Source organism: Anomaloglossus baeobatrachus, chromosome 5, assembly GCF_048569485.1.
Source record: "Anomaloglossus baeobatrachus isolate aAnoBae1 chromosome 5, aAnoBae1.hap1, whole genome shotgun sequence".
In the NCBI taxonomy this organism is placed as follows: domain Eukaryota; kingdom Metazoa; phylum Chordata; class Amphibia; order Anura; family Aromobatidae; genus Anomaloglossus; species Anomaloglossus baeobatrachus.
In genome coordinates, this window is record NC_134357.1 from 156,682,577 (window position 1) to 156,692,806 (window position 10,230).

A 10,230-nucleotide genomic window follows, 5' to 3' on the forward strand; every position below is an offset into this window, starting at 1 on the left:
CCAAAGGCTATGGACACCGGCAATTTCTGGTTAATTCCTGACTCTGTGGGAGTTTTCTTGCAAAGCGAACTGTGAGTAATAACATCCCTCGGTCCAACCGGGCACGCAGCTCTCAGACGGCCACCCATCTCCCTGCACTACAAAGCCCAACGGGTCCCGGGGCCACCAATCCTACTCACGGAGGGGTTAACATCTCGCTGCATCAACATCGGCCCCCAGGTACCCCCATAACCGCAGCGGTGGTGTCCACCTTCACCACAACCCGTGGATGGCGTCATGGAACATAGACTACCAAAATCTCCCCTGTATATAATCACCCTTTTGTTGTGGTGCCTGCGATAACAGACCGGGTCACGCCACTGTGATACCCTTGGAAGTGACCCCTTGGCCTGGATCTGAGTACCCCCTATCCCTGGGCGACACAAATTGGCATCACGAACAGGATTCAAACCTGTGCGGGGAAACCCCATTGGATGTCTAAAAAATGCTTAATGTTTTTATGTTTTGTTTCCCATTGTTTTTATATCTTTACAGAAAAAAAAACAAAAAACGGTGGTGGACGGGCAGCCTGCGGATGGTCTGCATTAAACTAAGGGGGAATCTGACGCCCTGGCCTAGCCAGGTAGTCACAGACACAACATCATTCACCCCCCTTCCCTGAAAAGGTCACACCAGTCACACATTAAATCTTTGTTGCCACCCTCCAGGGTTGATGTCCACACCAGGTGGGGAGGAGCCAGGCATCCACCAAGGAGTTCACAGGCCTGGAAGCGGGAAAACATAGTAGGGAGTCGAGTTGTGGTCGGTGGAGAGAGAGGAGTGAAATGGTTTATGTCTGGGTCGGAGCCTAGGCACTTCCAGCAAGGTAGGCAGACAATGGTGGCCGTCTGCAGGAGTTGGTGACGGTCAGCAGAACTGTGGGACCGGGGTCGGGCGGTGGCCCGCCGATACCGAATCGGGGAGCCGATTGGAGCCAAGCACCAGGCAGGGTACTCAGACCCCGACTAGGCTTGAAGCCGACCTTTAGTCAAATTTACTGATTGCGGTCTGGACCTCAGGGGTCATTCCCACCCAAGTCCCAAGTGAAGGCAACAGCCCAACCATTCCGGATAAGCGCCACCGCCAAGGGTCAGAGATCCATAGGGCCAGCATCTGCGGGCAAACAGGCTCCTCCGACACGTATACACCGGGGAGCGGACTACCGGTGCCCAGGCATTGGAGTCAAGATACAGAATACAGGTGCAGGGAAACGACAGCCACCATCAACCCATCCAGGGAGAACACCGCAGCTGGCTGCGGGCCCCGTCCATCCAGCCGTTTGTTTTACCAGAGACTCTGTCCATCTGTGTCTGGGTGTGTACACCTGTGCCATCCGGCACCGCGCTACGCTGCACCGTAACGTTGCCCCCTGCACGCCCATCCTATGGAACCCTCCCTCCTACCGGGCCCCGGGACCAACAGCCCCTACCCACGGAGGGGTCAACACCTAGCTGCTCCCCACCATCACTCCCGGGAACCCCGTCACCAGCAGCGGTTGTGCCCACCATCACCACAACCCGTGGGTGGCATCACACGATCACCCCCAGATTCTGTGCTGCCAGCTACCAGCATTACTTGATATAACCCTTACTCACACGGTGAGGACTTCTTGAATCCCGTGCAACTTCAGTTTGGTCAGAAACCCTGCACCGCTCTAGGCCATCTCAATCAGCTGCTCTCAGTGCAGTATCAGCACGGCACAGTCTCCCTACAGACTTCCATCCGCTCTCATCACACCTCATCACATCTGGTTCCAGTATATCCCCCATGCAAGTTTTTCTTATCTCTGACACAGTCTAGTCTTTACACATTGTTTGTTAGCATGTAGTCCACATGTGGTACTAATCCCTTAATTGTCTAGGGATCCTAAATCATAGGTTTTCAGTGTACCCATATTCTGTTGGGAAGCTCAGTAGTTTGCTAATTTTTCTTGTTTATTGTGTGTAGCTTGATTTACTCTCATGCGGAGTTTGTTAGCTATGTGCAGCTCCACCGAAACTAGTCTCTTTATACACTTTTATGTGCAAATTCCCATCAGCACAATCCTGTAGCACCCTGTTTTTCAGTACATTGTTATTTTTGTGTATCTAAAAGCTGGTGTAATCTGTATTTTATTACTTTGTTGTGCAACTTCTTCTGAGTACACTAGTACCCCATACGTGGTTGTACACTACTTTTGAGGCACAGTACAAAGTGAAGAAGGAAAGGAGAGCTATATTGAAGTGAAGATGTTGGTGCCATGTCACATTGGCAATGCCCTTGAAGTGCCAGAACAGCAGAAACAGAATTCATCCAGGGGTGCAGTGGGCATATTGATACTACAGTTGTGTCACAAAATTTTTTACTATTGGGGGTGAACATAAAATAATTCAATTTTTAACATTAAAATGTTGTTTTAAACCCTGATTTCCAATTTTCACAAGGGGTAGAGGTAAAGAAAAAGCCACATAATGTCTTACGCAATTTCTCCTGAACATGGCAGTACCCCATATGTAACTGAACCGTACTGTTTGGCTGCACCACAGGGCTCAGGAGGGAAAGAGTGCCATTTGATTTTTGGAGCAAAGATTTTACTAGAATAGCTTTCGGACTCAGACTGCAGTGCCCCTAAGTGCCAGAAGATGACTAATCCCCCTGAAATTTCGGAAATTGTACCCCTCTGAGAATTCATCTATTTGTGTAGTGATGATTTAGTCTCTGGAAACAGCCATGGTGTCAAACACTGTGAATGTTGCAGAATTAGAAATTGCAAATAAGCCCTTGTTGTGCCTAGTACATTGTAGTGCCCATACATTGTGCCAAGCTTGTGCTTCTGCAAACTTGCACAATGAACATTTAAGCGAATTCTCCTAACCCCTCACTACCATAATGCCAATCATGTGGATGTTAACTGTGGTTTAGGCACACTGTGGGGCTCAGAAGAGAGGGAGACATTTGGATTTGGAGTGTAGATTTTGCTGGGTTTCTATTTTGATGGGGGGACCATAGTGTTTTTCCAGAGCCTTTGTGCTACTTCTACTATGGAAGCACGCTATATTTACGTTAACCGATGATGGACCTGAGAGGGGACTTGTGTTTTTGTGGGTTGAGTTGAATGCTATTTAGTGGCAATTTTGGTTTCAGAAAATTTGGGTTCAGTTAACTCTCATCCTGTGGTCTATGCTCAGCACTTACATCGAGGATTCCCCCTACATCTCTGGAATATGTGATTCAGGTGAAATCTGTGATGGATTCATTCACTAATGAGGCAGCAGAGTTACGCCGGAATCTGTTTGGCCGGAATCTGTTTGGCCTCTGTTCAGTGCTATCTGTCTTTTCAAAGGTGAGCAAAACTGTTGATGACCGCTCTTTTCTGCTCGCATAAAAAGACATAGAAATAGATAGATACTGTCAGACCACAGGCCAGATGTGAGGTCAAAGTGACTACATCTGCAATTACAGTGAATTTTTTTGTTGGGAATTTTGTCTGAATCATGTTTTTCAGAGCTTAAGGGTACATGCCCACGATTCCAGCTGCCCATACCCACGATAATATAAATGAACAGAGGGTAGGAGATTTATATCAATCCCATCCACTATACTTTTACTCTACAACACAACTGTTTGGATGCAGTGAAAAAAGCTGTGTCCACAATGTTGCTATTCCTGATTGTGAGCACGCCCTTACGTAATCCCGGTGCAAGTGCTCTGTAGAGAGCACAGTATAAATATGGGCCGTGCCATACGTCGATCTCTTAGAGGCAGAATAAACAAATCAGTGGCAGGTGAAGAATTGGCTTTATTTATTTATTTTTCCCCACCATTCACCTTGTGGTATGTGATTATGCATCTTTATTCCTCGAGTCAGTATAGTATGATTACAGTGATGCCAGGTTTATAATTTTTTTAGGTTTGGCAGCTATAACACTAAAAATACTTTTTTACAAAATAAAGGTTTTTTCTATCAGTAAGTTTTGTAGGCTATTCTTTTTCTATTTTTCAGCTGACTGTCATGAAAGGGCTTTTTTTGCAGGATGAGTTGGAGTTTTCATTGGTACCATTTTTGGCCACATAATTTTTGATCACTTTCTTTTCCACTTTTTGTGAGACAAAATAAAAAAGAAACAGCAACTCAGGAATAAGGTTTTTTTAACACAATTTACCATGACATAAAAGTGATAGGACAGTTTTATTCTTCAGGTCAGTATGATTACAGCAATACCATATTAATGAAGATTTTTTTTTTGGTTGTTTTGCTGCTTTTACACCATAAAAACTATTTTATAGGGAAAAACATTTTTTGCATTGATGTATTCAGAGATCTATAACTTTTTACTCTTTGGCTGATGGAGCTGTAGGCCAGATTGTTTTTTGCGGGACAAGATGACATTTTAATTTCTACCATATATGACTTTTTGATCGCATTTTATTTTTTTTTATGTTTTTTTTTTCTCAGCTGTATGATGAAAAGACATAATTGTTGCTACATTTTTTAATTTACTTTTATGGTGTTCATTGAAGGGGTTAAGTAATGTGATAGTTTAATAGCTCGAGTTGTTATGGATGCGACGATACAAAATATGTGTACTTTTTTGTTTATTTATTTCCTTTTTTTACACAAATGTAACTATTTACTGGAATTTTTTTGTTGATTTTCATTTTTTTTTAATATTTCTACTTTCTTTTTTTTTAACTTTTTTTACTTTTTAATTTAGTCCCTATATGTGACATCACCTCACAGGACTCTGAGAAGTAATAAAATAGTTTTGAATAGTTAAACAGCCAGTGAACGAGTTTTTGGTGTCCTGCAAGAGAAAAGCTGTAATCACTACCATAAAAAATACTTTCATTTTTTTACTGATATTTTCTCTTCTCATAAAATTGAAAGATCTAATAGATTTCTTGCTATTAATTGCTTAAATTATCATGACAATAAACCTTGGATCAGTTACCTTTATTGATGATAAGACTCTACAGACAAGATTATTTTGACCTCTATTTAACAGTCCTTTGAGACTTAGTACACAAATACTGTATTTTTAATATGTATATTTATAGAAGATAGAATGTTTCATGAACAGATCATGACCAAGCCGCATGACTGCATAATTCATAAAAGAAACAGTAGCTAAAGCTTTCCTCTAGAGGCATCATGACTAAATTTAACATAAGGACATTGAAAGAATCATCATTGTAAATCTGATTTTCACTTTTTGCTTTCTTTCTGCAATATGTTCTTCTTTTTGCAGATATACAAAATATGTTCTTGCTTTGTTGACATATGGTTTCTTGACATACTTTGCCTATCCCTCAAAAAAATTATATATGCTGGTAAGACAAAATATTTTTTAGACCTTTAGATTTATTATAAGAAAAAAAAAAAGGACTTTTTTCAAAAAAGGGTCTGAACATATGAATAACGTATAAAAAATTGGTGTCAGCCCCTGTGCATCAGGTCATCTTGACGTAGACCTTCCTATTTCCTATTATTAAGCTTATGTCCTGATAAATGATCAGATTTTTCTCTTGCTATTTACATGCACACAGGTTGCAAAATGTATGACAACTGTCACACGAAAATGTGTAATGTTATACTATGAATGGAATTTAACTGTGTTGCAATCAATGTAACCATCGTATACATGTTTGTTCTATTACTGCAGCGTCATTGCAGCTTTGATAGTAACTATTTGTTAGCAGCTTTGATCTGCTTTTTAACGGCACTTACGTCAGCTGGGATGACTCATAAAGATGATCAGCTGTCAGCACTTTCTAGGACTCGACAAAGCACTATACAGCGCGAAACAGGCTTTCGTCCACTCCTCGCCCCTGCACACCTCTCTCCACCCTCACTGCTCCTGTATATGTCTGCAACCGCAGAATAAAAAGTTTTGTGTAACAGACAGAGTGAGCTGCCGCCTTGTTCTTCTATATGCTGGATCTCTGAATTCTCTTCATGCTGCTGGCTGAGCACCACTCTGCAAGGCACTATCCACACAGGCGCACTTGCATTCCTGGAACAGCGGAACCATAAAACCTGTGAGTACGGCTCCACTGCCCGGCAGACCTGCTCTGCAGTGCCCGATCTTGCTTTGTTTATATACATCTTGTGATCTATATCGTGAGCAGGCAGAGTATAGCCAGGGCTGTTAATCGGCAGATCTTGCTGTTATATTTATGGAGACCACAGACTCTATTAGCATGGACTTGGATAACCCTAACATCTTACAGGGGAGAGAGGATGCGGGGACATTTTTTTTCTAGCTGTAATGACGCATTGGACACTGATATACTCAGCAGCAAGAGCCTGGAGTTTAAAATTCATCAGCTAGCTGAAAAGGAAATAGGACTGTTTTGGACCATTCATTCACTGAGAGCCTATAAAGAATGTAATAGAGTTCCAAGGGGCCTCAGAGTCATAAAAAACATTTCCTTTTATCAGGAGGACTCTGCTTTTAGAGCAGCCTGGGAACAAGCTCAGCAGGACTGTTCATTACGATTTCTTGATGTGGTTCTCTCTAAAAATGAATGTGAACACACCTCTATAACCATGGAACTTACCCGCTTGCGGCGGGAACTAGAAAAAAGGCTGTCATCAGAGCAATGGACACAATTCTTGAGTAAACTGGACAAGAAACTCATACCTATGCAAACTATAATAAAAGAGAGAAAGAAGGAAAAATTCATACGCGACAAGACAGACTATGAAACCAACCAAATTTTCTCATGGAAAAAAACTTTCCGAGGGGAGGCATCTGCATCAGGCGCATATGGATATAGAAAATCCAATGCTAACAACAAGAAAAAATTGTTTAAAAAATGTTTACATCAAAAACGTGGGGCTTGGACCACAGACTCAGACTAAAGTGGGGTGGATGAACAACAACCCCCCCCACCAAAAAGAAGGATGAGTTTTCCTCTCACAGACGATGCTTCTGAACCTATCCCTTTAGAAAGAAAATCAGACGGGGAAGAAAAAATCGCCGGACCCAGCAGGGAGAAACAAGTTTCATGGAGGGATTAAATATTAGTTCCCTGGAAAAAGAGACTGTCTGGAATCTTTCCACTCATCCTCTTGATAAAAATATTCTTTCTCTCCTTAACAAAGGACTCAATTATTGCATCCCTGAAAAGTTTGATTTCTGTGATTTTTCCGTTGAATTCTACAAGGGGTGCCGTAAAATGCATTTGTCTAAGTACTATAACAGCAGGGACAGGTCCTCGGAACAAACACATGCTATTGAAAAAAATCCTATAACTATTGGACCGCTCGGCTTTTTTCAGATGATGCTTTAGGTTCCATAAAAGAGGACGCCCTGTCGTTATTGGAACTGACTGAACCCCACATTATTGATCAATGCAATAGCATGGATACATCTGGCCCATCAACTCCTTTTTCTGGGGGACTAAAATCTAGTTTTCACCCCCCGGTTACACCAGGGAATTCCATCGACCTTTTACAAAGCCTCGTTAAACGTGATATAGAGGCTCTTATATACCCTGAAGCACCCCAAAACTTATCAATAGGCGAGAAAAGAGCTTTAAAGATCCTTTCATCTTGGGATGATGTGGTTTGTCGGAGGCCCGATAAAGGGGAAGGGACCATGATTTGGCCAAAAACCATGTATTTGGTAGAAGCCAAAAAACAACTAAATGATACATCCACGTATACCAAACTACTGTTTGACCCCACAAGTCAATATAAAGAAGAACTTCATAGTTTTTTGAACAGAAAAGTCACAGATGGATTTCTCTCAAAAAACAGAGCAGAAAAATTGCTCCCCTCGCACCCATCCTCTCCACACTGGTATTGTATGCCAAAAATTCATAAAAATAAGATTACACCACCTGGCCGACCCATAGTGTGCTGTATCAACTCCATTTTTGAACCAATATCAGCATATCTGGATTGGCTGTTAAACCCCTTATTGGATAAAATCCCGGCCTTCATAAGGTATCCTAAAATGTTTATAGAGGTATTAGATACCTTCGAATGGCAGGACAACTTTCATTTAACATCTATCGATATCGTGAGTTTATATACTAGGATCCCACAAGATCTGGGGATTCTAACAATAAGGGATTTACTTTCAAAATTGCAAGTAGAGCAAAGAATTATCGACTTCATTGAGGAGGCTTTAAATTTAGTTCTTAAAAATAATTCCTTCAATTTTGGAGCTCATTGGTACAAACAATGCGGGGGTACCGCTATGGGTACCCCCGTAGCATGCGTTTTTACAAATTTATTCTTGGCGGCCTTAGAAAACAACTTGATTTACAGTATGCAAAACCCTTTTTTAATACATATCAAAAAATACCTAAGATATGTCGACGATATTTTTATCGTATGGGATGGATCCGAGGCAGAGTTTCAAAGTTTCGTGACCTATCTTAATACTGATAACTAGAGTTGAGCGCGGTTTGCGGTTCGAGGTTCTCCAGTTCGAGGCTCGAGTGATTTTGGGGGCTGTTCTAGATTGAACTAGAACTCGAGCTTTTTGCTAAAGCTCGATAGTTCTAGATACGTTCGAGAACGGTTCTAGCAGCAAAAAGACAAGCCAATTACTTGCTGGCTTTCCGCTGTAACTCACTCTGTGATTCACACTATTATGAAATTTCAGCGTATAGTGTGCGGGAACAGCGCATTCAGATCACTGCTGTTTGGATAATGGCGATCGCCATTTTTTTTTTTTTCCTTGTCTTCCTTCCCTAAGCGCGCACGTGTAGTGGGGCGGGCCAACATGTCAGCCAATCCCAGACACACACACAGCTAAGTGGACTTTTAGCCAGAGAAGCAACGGCATGTGTGATAGGATGTCCATTTCACATGTCCATGCATTATAAAAACGGACATTTTCCTCCAGCACACCATTATCTGCCTTCTGCGTCTTGGTGTCAGTCACCGCTGGCGTAGCTCCTGTCTCCGATACTGCTGTGTATGCTCTATACACAGCGCTATACAGAATAGGGATAGAAGTTTCTATTAGTCCTTGTAAGGGCTAATACCGGCAGGGTCAGAGCCATAGGTGACAGTCAGGTCTGTGAAAACAGATTTTAACAGCTACACAAGATGACAGCGTCTCTGTAGCTAAGGTAAGGGATTTCCTCGCTGCATTTCCCCATTAGGAGGGATAGAAAGGGAGGCTTCCTTTCCTCTACCCAGACCCACAACCCTGCCACTGTACCCTCCTGCCCTTTGCACACTCAAACTCATTGTTACTAAGCCATTATACTAGCAAACACTGAGGAAACTTAGTGGCATCCTAAAAGTGGCTGTTGGACTTCCATTAGTGTCCCACTGGTGCAAACCTATGTGCAGCACCTCTGCATTGCACACTCAAACATTGTTACTAAGCCATTATACTAGCAAACACTGAGTAAACTTAGTAGCATCCTAAAAGTGGCTGTTGGACTTCCATTAGTGTCCTACTGGTGCAAAGCTATTTGCAGCACCACTGCATTGCACACTCAAACTCATTATTACTAAGCCATTATACTAGCAAACACTGAGGAAACTTAGTGGCATCCTAAAAGTGGCTGTTGGACTTCCATTAGTGTCCCACTGGTGCAAACCTATGTGCACAACCTCTGCATTGCACACTCAATCTCATTGTTACTAAGCCATTATACTAGCAAACACTGAGGAAACTTAGTGGCATCCTAAAAGTGGCTGTTGGACTTCCATTAGTGTCCCACTGGTGCAAACCTATGTGCAGCACCTCTGCATTAAACACTCAAACTCATTGTTACTAAGCCATTATACTAGCAAACTATGCTGCCAGTTTAAGGGCCGTAGTTGCATTGTCAGGGATAGTTATTGTGATTTATTGTGCTGTTAATAAAGATAGACCACCGCTGCAATCTACACCACCTCTCAATTTTTACTACCACATTTTAAGTGCACAATCTTGTCGCAATCAAAATGAGTGGCAAAGTGACAGATGCTGGTGGAAAGGGGAAGAGGCGTGTTGGAAAAGGAAAAAAAGGGTTTGTCCATAGGGAAGGTGGCAAAGCTCCATTAACATCTGATGAAGATAGACCATCTTCCAGCAAAAGTAAGATGTCTACTACTTACCGTGGACAATCCGATGTGCTCCCTTTTTTACGGACACGAACAACTGGAACAAAGGTAGATGATGGCCAAAAAATGAAAATGCTTGAAAGGATTTCAAGTGGTCCAACAAGTGCCCTCTCCTCCACCTCAACTACCGC